We start from the raw sequence: 12,967 nt of genomic DNA, 5'->3' as shown, positions 1-12,967 counted from the left end.
AAGAAAAATCATTGTTCCCCTTTCAAATCGATTGGGGATCTGTCGTAATTCCACCCACCCTACAAATGCCTACACCCAGATTTGACAACAGTCACTTGGAAGTGATGGTCATATCTGAACCATCAAGGGAGCAACTCTCTCAACCTATCTACCTTGCAGAGGAAGGGCATGTCTTCAAGAATTAGGAGGAATACCCAAACACTTAGGAGGCCGCCATGGGGCCTAGAATCCCTACGGCTTCAAAAAAAAAATGCCATTAGCAAAATCTCGTCTGCCCGAGGACCATAATGAGCCCTCGTCCTTGGAGCAAGACTGTTTTGAGGTTCACCTTCATTGCTAATGAATTTGCATGATTTTTCTTTATCTTGTTTCAAGAATACAGATAGTCCACAAAATATAAAAAAATTAAAAAAATTTCAAAATTCAAAAAAATAAAAAATCTTTCAAAATTAAAAAAAATCAAAAACTCTACAAAATTCAAAAAAATCAAATATTTTAAAAAATTCTAAAAAATCAGAAATCTTCAAAATACCAAAGGTTTTCAAAGAATTTCCTCAGTTGAATAAGCCTTGTAACATAACAGAGTATGAAAAAGATGAATACGACTTTGACCTTGAGCTCGACTTTGATCTCATGGGGATTGAAGAAAAGTCAGAGGAAGAGATTGAGTATCCTCCAAAAGAAATCAAAGAACTCATGGAACGTCACGAAAAGGGTGTTCAACCAAATATAGAGGATACAAACTCAGTGAACCTAAGCACTGAAGAGGACCCACGGATCGTCAAAATCGAAATCCTATTAACGATTGAGCAAAAAGAAGAGATGACAAAGTTCTTACAACAGTACCTAGATGTATTCGCATAGTCCTATCAAGACATGCCTGGTTTAGACACAGATCTAGTCGTCCACAAGTTACCTATCAAATTGGGAAGCTAGCTAATCAAGCAGAAATTATGAAGATTGAAACCAGAATGGACACTTAAGGTCAAGGATGAAGTAATGAAACAGTTCCAAACAGGGTTTTTCGCAGTATCCACTTACCCTGAGTGGCTCGCTAATATCATTTCTGTACCAAAGAAAGATGGAAATGTACGTATGTGTGTGGACTACCGGGATCTGAATAAAGTCAGTCCTAAAGATGACTTTCCATTACCGCACATCGACACTCTGGTCGATAATACAGCTGGACATGGTATGTTCTCATTCATGGATGGATTCTCTGGTTACAACTAGATAAAAATGGTTGAAGAAGACCAAGAGAAGACTGCGCTCATCACACCTTGGGGAACCTTTCACTATAAGGTCATGTCATTCAGTCTCAAGAATGCTGGGGCAACGTATCAACGAGCTATGACTGCTTTGTTTCATGACATGATTCACAAGGAGATAGAAGTATACGTGGATGACATGATAACTAAATCAAATCTCGATGAGGATCATCTAGTAAACTTGAAGAAATTGTTTGATCGATTAAGGAAGTACAGTTTAAGACTCAATCCGGCAAAATGTGTATTTGGTGCAACATTAGGGAAGTTGTTGGGATTCATTGTCAGTAGAAGAGGCATCGAGATCGATCCGGCCAAAATAAAGTACATTATAAATATGGAGTCACCCAAATCTGAGAAAGAGATCAGGGGATTCCTAAGGAGAATTCAGTACATTAGTCGGTTCATCGCACAACTAACACCAATCTGTGAGTCAGTATTCAAACTACTGAAGAAGAATGAGCCGAAAAATGGAATGAAAATTGTCAAGAAGCTTTCGACAAGATTAAGAGATACTTGCTTAATCCACCAGTCTTAGTTCACTTACACCAGGTCGACCTTTACTGATGTATCTTTCTGTGCAAGAAAACTCTATGGGTTGTGTACTGGGGCAACATGATGAAACTGGCCGAAAAGAGCAAGCCATTTATTACCTTAACAAGAAGTTCACAAGTTACGAGGTGAACTATTCAACCCTCGAAAAGACGTATTGTGCCCTTGTCTGGGCATCACAACGATTACACCACTACTTGCTCAGTTACTCGACTATGCTCATTGCTCGGATGGACCCCTTGAAGTATCTCTTCGAGAAGCCGGCACTAACGGGACGCACCGCAAAATGGCAGCTACTATTATCTGAGTTCGACATCACCTATGTCACTCAAAAAGCCATCAAAAGACAAGCCATTGCAGACCACTTAGCGGAACACCCTCTGCCCGACTATGAGCCACTAAAACAAACTTTCCTGATGAAGCCATTTGTTTGCCGAAGTCGAGAGCGATGATGAAAAATCTAATTGGAAAATGTACTTCAACGGAGTAGTAAATCAAAAGGGAAACGAAATTGGGGCAGTCCTGGTCAAGCCAGACGAAACTCATATCCTCATTACAGTCAGATTAAGGTTTCAGTGTTCCAACAACGAAGCTGAGTACGAAGCATGCATTGTGGGGTTGAAAGCAGCGATCAACCTTGAAGTGGATGAAATAGATGTATTCGAAGACTCAAGTCTGGTAGTCTACCAGACAACGGGAGAATGGAAAACCCGAGAACAGAGATTAGTTCCTTATTATGAGTATCTCGAAGATTTGAGCTCAAATTTCGTCCGGATCTCATTCAGTTATATGCCGAGGGCTAAGAACCAGTTTGCAGATGCATTGGCTACTTTGGCATCAATGATCAGCATCTCCGAAGATACCATAGTTGACCATCTTGAGATTGGTATTCAAGATGAGCCAGCATATTGCTTACCTGTGGAGATCGAAAAACCTAAAGAAAAACTATGGTATGTAGACATCAAGGCATTCTTAAAAGACCGAACCTTCCCACCCGATGCCACAACAATCGACCGAAAGACTATTCAGAGATTGACGGGGCAGTTCTTCTTGAGTAGCAGAGTCTTTTACAAAAAGTCACACCACGAGGTCCTCCTCAGGTGTGTAACAGAAAGAAAAGCTCAACGTCTGGTTGAAAAAGTATATGGAGGAGTCTGTGGACCTCACATGAATAGACATATGCTCGCAAAGAAGATTATGAGAATGGGTTACTATTGGATGACTATGGAGAGCGACGGTACCAACATGTTCGGAAGTGTCATTTGTGTCAAATCTATGCCAACAAAATCAATGCACCACCTTTAGAATTGCACAATATGACTTCTCCTTGGCCCTTCTTACTTTGGGGCATGGATGTCATCGGGCAGATCAATCACCAAGCTTCCAATGGGCATCACTTCATCTTTGTCGCCATCGACTACTTTAGAAAATGAGTAGAAGCAGCATCTTACACCAATGTTACAAAGGACAATGTCTTCAATTTTGTGAAGAACAATATCATATGTCAATACGGCCTCCCAAGCGGAATAGTAACTGATAATGCCAAAAATCTCAAGAACAAAGACATGTCTAAGATGTGCAAGGATTTTCAGATCACCCATCACAACTTAGTCATTTACAGACCAAAGATGAATGGAGCAGTCGAAGCCGCTAACAAAAATATCAAAAAGATCATCAAGAAAATGGTTGTCACTTATAAGCATTGGCATGAGATGTTACCATTTGCTCTACACGCTTATCGAACGTCAATCTGAACCTCGACTGGGGCAACGCCCTACTCATTGGTATACAGAATGGAAGCGGTCTTGCCCGTTGAGGTCGAGATTCCCTCCCTTCGGATCTTAAAAGAATTTGAATTGGATGAGGCAGAATTGGTCCAAGCCCGATTTGATCAGTTGAACTTAATAGAAGAGAAACGTCTTTCAGCAATTTGTCACGGTCAAATGTATCAACGAAGAATAGCACGTGCTTATAACAAGAAGGTTCGACATCAGGAATTTGTACCCGGAGAATTAGTTCTGAAGAAGATTCTACCAATACAAGAAGATGCGAGAGGAAAGTTTCGTCCAAATTACGAGGAGCCATTCGTCGTCCAAAAGGTACTGTCCAGAGGAGAGCTGATTCTCACAGAGATGGACAGAGAAGTCTTTTCGCAACCGATCAATACTGACACCGTTAAAAAATATTACGCCTGACGTTATCCTTTGAAATGAAGAGAGGCCATCTTTCTACTGCCTGAACAACTATCTACCCTTAGTTAACCCTTTTTGAGCCATCACGTTCATTTCTTAACCCAGGATCGGGGCAAGTCACCGCTATCAAGAGAATCAAATAAATAAATAAATAAATAACAATCAAAAGTCAAAACAAAAATACCAAAGTATACTCCTAGCCCACATGAGGATAAACTGTGAACGGCTAAAAGTACAAAAAAATCAAAAAGTCAAAAACCTCGAATGTCTGATCTCAATCTCGACCCAAATCTCCTACCAAAACGAGTTCGTGTGACGATGGGAGGAGACATAGATCATATTTTCGAAACAAAAATAGACAAACCCTGTGTCCAATCTACCCCTCAATAAATCCAAACTTAGCCTTCCTTACATCCTTTCACAACCTATCCTAAGCCTACGTTTCATCCTAATTAAAGTCCTCTCAGATCAGGGAATGGTTCAAAAACAACTCAATCACGGTGGAAGCACGTCATGAAAAACATTATCAGGGTATAGTTGATTTTGCTACTTAATTGGGATTTCAAGCCATCAAAGTCGTTGGAAGACCGGAGAGGGGAGGCCAGGTCAAATATTTGAAAAAAAAGAGCCACTTGAAATGTAGAGTCATTGATCTTGAAGCTCAACTTGAGTCACCGCACCATGAAAATCATCGAAGGAACTCAAGAGGGGAGTCCAGATCTGTTACTCAAGAAAGAGTGTCACTAGAAGAGTAGAGTGTTCGATCTCGCAGCTCAACTTGAGTCATCAAGCCACAAGGGGTACAGAGAAACCGAGAAGGTATTCAAAGCAAAAAATCTACAAAGTAAGCATAGACTGAAATGGCATAGTGAAAACCTGCAAGGGCACTATGAGTAAAAAAATTAGTCCATGGCAAGATCAAAACCACCGGCATGATGAAAATCCAAAAAGGGTGTCGATGCGCAAAAATGTGGAAATCGAGTCTGGTGAAAACCGTAACTGGCGCCAGGGGCAAAAATGAAAAAAAAAACAAAAAAAATAACCCCTGGCCCACAAGAATATAAACTGTGAATGGCAAAAATCTCAAAATACTCAATGTTCCAACGGATACATCGAAGATAACTCAATCAAAATTCTCAGTCTCGGGGATGACTCTAAAGAGGCTAAGGATTAGCTAACACTTATATCCTCGACATTTGGCAAAGGCACCATAATCGTTGACATTTAGAGTCATCAAACACTAGTCTGTCACAGATTATTCAACAAAGATGATCTTTTAAAACCTAAAAACAAAAAAAAAAAAAATACAAAAAATAAAAAAAATGCATCATAAAAAATTACTATTTTTGGCCTATGACGAAGAATCTAAGACTTTTCTTCGAACCCAGAGTTTTCAAAAGCAATAGATATATCTGAGGCCACTATATAAAAAAACCTAATTCGTTCATTTCAAATAGTGTTACATTATTCTCATTAAAAGCAGGGTACAAGAAGTTATAACGGGCAAAAAACCACTCAAGCATTTCCTTGGGAAGCGTAGTAGGCAACAAGTCATCCTTTAGGGCTTTGATCTGAGCAGCTTGGTCAACGATGATTCTCTTCACATCCGAGCTATGATGACACACCAAATACTCAAATATCATACTATCATGCAAATCTCTCTCAAGGACGATCACGCTACATTAAGCTCTCTCAAGATGATCCTATAACTTCCATGAAGGGAAAACTAAGTTCGAAATTCAAAATCAACGAGGGAAAAAGAAAAAAATATCTCAAAATTGCATTGCATGGTTTACAACATCAATCACTTTCAAAAATCATAAAAAAATGGTATCTAAGATTTCAAACGAGCTCCGTGCCACGAAATCAAGGGTTTCAAAAGGTTAACCTGTCAGACCCCGTGCTTGGGTAGCTACATTCTACAAAAAAAAAATTCACAACCCATTCGATGTTTTTAATCATCATGCAATAAATTATTTCGGATTCGTGCAAATAAAGGGTCTAATTTATTTTTTACAGTTCTTGGCAAGCAACTCCTGCAAAGAGGGACAGCTGTAGACACCCTAATTTACACAAACCCGTAGGAAAATTCAAATTTTCTCGAATTAATTCCAACTAAGAACTCAAGCCTATCACGAACCGGCATTGCCACTTGGCATCATTTTCATGTATATATGCATACATGCATCATGTCACATAGTTTGCATGCTCAACCTTGTCCCTAATCCGAGTCCATCGCCCATTCACTGCTCCATCACCCATACTATAACCAAGCCCAATTCCTAACCCCATCTAAGTCCAAAACAAGGTCCATTTTATAACTCAAATCCAAGTCCATTCTTTTAGCCCACTTTCAAAGTCCAAAGTCCATAACCCAAGTTCACTCTAAGCCCAACACCAAGCCCATTTTCTCACATCCCCTCAAAATGTGACACATGTTAATCTCCAATAAGTCCTCAATACCCAATGCATCATATAATTGGAGAGTCAACTCCTCTTTGTGAAAATTCAAGAATGCCCTTTCCAAAAAGATTAGTCAAACCTAAAAGATACTTTGGTCTTTGGTAATAATCCATAAAGGTGAGAAAACTTCCAATTATACCCTCAAAAGGTGAGAATCTTCAAGTACATACATGGAGTTATCCCATTAGTCCATTTCAAAAACATACATCCACCCTTGTTTTATGAGTTATTTACAAATGAATCAAGATCTACTTTTCACCTATCATTTCACCTTTACACATGTCATTCTCCTACTCACCCCCCCAAAAAGTACTTTATTCTCCCATTGGTCCATTTTAAAAAATATCCTTCTACCCTTGTTTTATGTGTTATTTACAAATAAACCAATGTCTACTTTTTACCTACCACTCCACCTTTACACATGTCACTCCCTTATTCACCCTCCTAAAAGTACTTTTGTTCTCTCATTTCTATTTACTAAAAAATCAAAGATCAAATAATACTTTTAAGGTTTCTTTACAAATGTCATCTTTAATCTCATACAAATGAAAAATTCAAAAAGAAATAACCTAAACCCCATGTCCATTTTCTTTATTTTTAGGGTAAGACCACTTTATCCCTAAAAGTTCTCTAAAAACTCTATAAATATCCTCATTTTCTATGAATAACTCATGCTCTCAAGCCCCCATCTTTCAACCTAAAATTTTACCAAAATTACTATTCATTCTTTCATCTTCTAAACTTCAACCCAACCCTCAACCATCTCACTCAACTCTCAAGTTTACTTTTCAAGGTTCAAGTTCATCAAGGGACAAGGTGGGGTTTAACATGTAATCTATTTATTTCAAAGTTTGCATTCTCTTCTTCTAACCTTCTCCTTTTCTTTTATTTTTAAAAATCCCTAAGATGTAATGTATACCTTCTCCCATCCCCGGTAGATTGGACTAAGGTTCGATCGAAAGGATGGGGGTTGAAGCCCATTTTTACCTTAAAATCATGTATCATATTGTACACAATGCGCACACTCACCTATGCATGGCAATAATGAAGAAATTTGTCACCCTCTTAATGGGGTGAAACACTAAGTTTCTAGCCATGCATACATGCATCAAGGTTGTGGCCTCAAGGGAACTCTATCATGGAGTCTCTCTAAAAGCTCAAACCTACATTCATATTCATAAATTTAATGTGACTACATGGGTCATTCTTTTCCATAGAATGCCCTTAATGTCATGTTGAAAATCAAAACCCTTTGTTAAGGGAACATTTTACTCCAATGCACACACCACCCTTATCATGCATTCACATGCATTTTAGTATTTATTTTCTTAAGATTTTTACAAAATAAAATGGCCAAGTAAGGTAACCACCTTTGGTGGAGAGGATAGGGTGCCTAACACATTTCCCATCCTCTAACCGGACCTCTTTACCTAAATCTTAGGTAGACCGTGCCCTTTCCAACAAATGAGAGTCACTATAATGCAATGGAAAAATGGTTTTAAAAAAAAATCAATTCGGGTGCCCATTCACACCCATTTTTTCAAAAAAGAATGGTGGCGATTACAAACAATGTAGCATTGAGGTTCATTGTGAACATTTCACGTCTACACTAGTCAAGAGTCAAACCAACGCCAGGTCGACCACTTAAACCTGCAAGTCCCAATCCCAACTCCATGCTTCACCTACACAAGGCTGTCTTATCAAATTCAGCCAAAAGAATAACATTAGCACCCACTATTCTCCATCTATACTTATCCTAAACCGAGACCCAGTTTAACCTACCTCAAATTCACTAGTTTACAAGGACCGATAAACCGAGTTACAAGTTCCCAACAACCTAATAGGAGGCATGAAAAAGAAAATAGATAAGATTAGAAAAGAAAAAGCATGCCACCACAAAAACCTTCATTCTAAACATCCTGATCCCATTACCAACTTCATTAGTCCCACCATCAATACAAAGCTCCCAAAACTCCTGAAACAATCCCCAAACTCATCATACCATTTTCGAATCCACTCTACCTAAACCATCCAAGCATGATTATTCGCCTTTCAAACACACCTCGACAAACATTTGCCCCCATTGACTCGACCCCTTGAACATCCTTAAGTAAGACTGCCCATGTCCACGCCATCCAAAACCCAAATTAACCAATCAACTATCACAACCATGTCGAGATATCGTTCAAAGGAAGGAAAAACACGCGGGTGTTCGAAATAAGTCCAAAATAGTCATTCTTAAACAAGCAAAAAAAAAAAACAGAAATAAATGAGGAAACATTAAAAGATAACATGAAAAAAGCATGATAAACGATATTTCCAAATAAAAAACATGCTAAATAAAAATAAAGAAGAAAAAGTCAAAACCTCTCCATTCTAGTCCAATCTCAAAACCATCCCTCCAAAAAGATCTCGAAAATCATCACCATTGCCCAAAGACAACCATCACTCCACCATCCACCCTCACGAGTCTAAATTATCCTACTCCTCACCCAAAATAGTCCCTAACTACCCCAACTTCTCACCCAAAATAGTCTTTAAATTACCCCTTGTCTCACCACAATAGTTCCTAAGAACTCAACCAAGTCCCCACTTTTCACCTAAAACATCCCCAACTCTCACTAAACAGTTCCCAAAACGGCCCCTAAACTACCCCTAATCCAGTCCCTAACAATTCCAACTTCCCATCCAAAATAGCCCCTAACAATTCCAACTTCTCATCCTAAACAATCCAGTTTCTTGCCCAAGACAGTCCCCTAAATCACCCCTCTTTCTTACCCTAACAATCCCCAAAACCACCCTCACCCTCGCTAACCCGATCTATCAATCACTTTGTCAACACCCTCAATTACAATATAATCCGAGCCCATTAATTCCTGCTAATCCCATGACCTACAAACCCAAGCAAACTAAGGATCCCTCACCATCCAAACCTCCTACCGTTACCCTTCGTCGCACGTAAACAACCCCATTGAAAATACAACATCTCATTACAACCCAACCTAAACCTACCAAAACCATTCAAATATAAAGATTCATCGAACCCGAATCACTCTTAATCCCTATCCTAAATCTCACCCAAACAGTCCCATGCTACCCCATTCATCCTAAGAAGTGCAAACATCCACTCAATCTAAAACCAAGTCCCTTGACCCCCTCCATAGTTTACTATCATAATACCCCCCGATAACCCTAATGACACTTCTAATGTCAACCCAAGCCAATCAATTCCTGTCAGTCACCTCTCGTCGAAACCCCAACCCCAACAAACAACCATCCCCCATCCAATCAACCACCATGAACACCTAACCCAAATGCCCCCAAATTCAACCCATTCCCCAAACCATAACCATGTTCAACCCTTCACCAAACCACGACCATCACATCCATCAAAATTCACGCCAAATAGTCATCTACCATAATCAAGGCTAATAAAGATACAAAGAAAAAAAACAAATAAAAAAAGGGGACAAATAGAAAGAAGGGGGGCAATTCAAAATATTGTCCTCATGGCATCATTTCAAAAGAGAAAGGAAAACAAATGAAAAACTTACCTCAATATGAAATCGCAGCCCACTTGTACAAACAAACTCCTCGAGGTTTTAGTTGCTTCCACAAATGTCCTAATGCCACACGCTCGCTCCAACTCGTCTCAAGTCGATCCACCAAGCACCAAATCAAGGAAGGATGAAAGAAGATGTAGAAATCAAGGAAAAACGAAGAAGAATTGGAAAAGGGAGAGGCACGTGGGCCTTAAGCCTTTGAAATTCGTATTGGTTCGTGTTACCAGTACAAATGAGGCAATGTTCATTCCATCCAGCTCCATGCATGGATAAAGCAAAAGTAGTATTATATGTTCTTCAAGAATGGATAAAACGATCCAATAGTCATCCGTGCTTCAAGCACGAATCAATCACTAACAAATTATATAAAAAAAATCAAAAATCAAAGAAAAAAAAATACAAAATCAAGAAAATACAGAAAAATAGAAAAAATCAAAAAGAATTTAAAAAGCCTTTCGAGTTGCATTCAACTCCGATTTGTCAAAGCGTGACCGAATATCTGAATTTCAAAACTCACCAAATTTTTGTTAAATTTGAAATCTCACACGAGCTCCCTACCATCAATATCAAGGAATTAATAAGGTAAAATTCTGTCAGACCCAGTGCTTGAGTAGCCATTTTCTACAAAAGTCATCAATTCAATCGGTAATTGGAAGTCGTGTTTTTATAAAAATTTTCTAACGCGCACAAAGAGGGCTTTAGTCTATTTCTTTGCAGTTCTTTGCACGCAATTCCTGCAAAGAATGGTAGCTATAGACACTCTAATTTGAACGGGGCCCCACTCGAAAGGGTCCAAAAATATCAAATTTTCAATAAAATTGGTCGACGGGCTCGAAAATCCAATTCACCGAAATGTAATATTTTAATCGAATCAAAGGTCCTAAGACCCTCTAAGAGTCTAATGGACCCACCAAAAGGACTTGGCATTACTTTTCAATAATTTAGCAAGGAAATTAGTAATTTTAACTTTCAAAGTAAAATCAGAAAAAAATCGTAAGAAAATATGCAATTTTTGGCTTGCTACCGATCTTACCAATTTTGTAAATTTTTTTCAGAAAAAATTTCAACTAGCTTCCATGGTGTTGTGAAGGTGCACACATACTTAAAGTATCTTTATTTCATTACTTTCCCTTTACTTTAAGTTCTTTAATAAAATTATAGTTTTACCTCCCATTTGAAAACTTTGAGAATGATTTTAAGATCAAAATCTCATCGTATCAAAATATAATTTTTAGTTTCAAGAACAAAACGTAAATTTTGACGTTTTCATCCGATTTTCAAAATATGATATCTTTTGCGTTACTTTGAATTAAGTTATAAAAATTACATGGTAGTTCTCATGTTGTCGAGGACTTTCAATTATAAAACATTTTCAATTTTGACAACTTTGAAAAATAATTTTTTTAACACTTAGCCAAATTTTTTTACATTTTTTTCAACTTTTACGTCTTATGATTTTATCACATTTTTTGAGTATTTTGACTCAACCAAAATCATTGAATGAAATTGATTGATGCCTTATGGGTCTCGAATAATTTTAAAAATAAAAATATTTTGATAGATATGTAGGAAGTTAAACGATGGATTGAATGATTGATTGATGATGAATAGAAAGAACGTATGTTCTCGATTGATTGATGGGACAGTGCCTCCAATCTGATGTAGTGATCATACCATGTAAGACATGATAGATTGATGGATGGATGTATATCTCACGTTTCCACATCCACGTGAGATATGATAGATAGACGAATAAGCGACATATAGATGTCACTGGATAGCACTACCGAACCTTACTTATATTTTCAATATAAAAGGAAACTAGTATGTATTACAAAAATAAAAATTATTTTGTTCACTTGTAAAGAATTTTAGGAAACCTAAAAAGAGTGTTGCATTGCTATATTTTTGGAAGTGACGGGTCAATCTAGGATATTACTAGATGTCATATGTTTTTTGGTAGTATGAGATACCTTAGAGCACAGTACAGCTTATGAGATTCGGGGATTTTTTCTACTTCTTTCTTAGGGAACCCTGTGTGTAAAAGCGATCTTTGTATAGTGTAGAAGTAGTCATGGTTCACATGCATTGCCTCTTGATAGGCTTCGACGAGAGGGGGTCTCTTGGGCTAGTTAATGACCATTGTTAATTTGTAGTCGTTAAACGGTCAACCTCACTATTAGTTAAACTCAGTATTGGGTTCTTGGTCAACGACCAGTCTAAATCGAATAAATGGTCATCCAACCGTGATATGCTAGACTGACCACAAAATCTGATTATAACGATGGGATTCCACATCGGATTTAAAGTTTAAAATATCGAATTTGCCATAGCTAAGGCTGTTATATTGGCATGATCCTCCATTTTTTTAGTGACTACACCGCCATGTTCGTATTATGTATCTTTTCTTTATTTGTAATATTGATAGATAATTTTCATTTGAAAGTTGTATATGCTACTTTAAATGAGAGATTGAAGTTTATTACAATTATTTACTAATTATGCTTAGGTAATTTTCATATATAACATTATGAAAAATTTACATTATTTAATTGTTTAGATGATTACTTGTACATGCATGACTCGTTGTTAGAACGATATTTATTCCTTTGAGTAATATGCCCCTATTACTCATCCTATCCTTTACCCTTTCATATTGCTCAATTTTTGAGGAGCCTACTTATGAGGAACCATTCAAGAAGGTCCCCATAGAAGGTTATGTTGATGATCTGCAACCCTTGTCAATTTGAAGATCACTTTAAGGGTTTAGTATTGTGTTTAAATTTTAAATTTTGGAGATGATGTATTTTTTTTAGAATTTTATTTTGAAATATGGTTATGATGTTAGTGATTGTCATGAATTATAATTATGACTTTTTAGTTTTTGTTACTCCGATTTGAGGTTATTCAATATAATTCCGTTGCATATATT

This window comes from Akebia trifoliata, chromosome 8, assembly GCF_017979445.1.
Source record: "Akebia trifoliata isolate Shusen 1 chromosome 8, ASM1797944v1, whole genome shotgun sequence".
NCBI lineage: Eukaryota > Viridiplantae > Streptophyta > Magnoliopsida > Ranunculales > Lardizabalaceae > Akebia > Akebia trifoliata.
Note: the sequence above shows the minus strand (reverse complement) of the source record.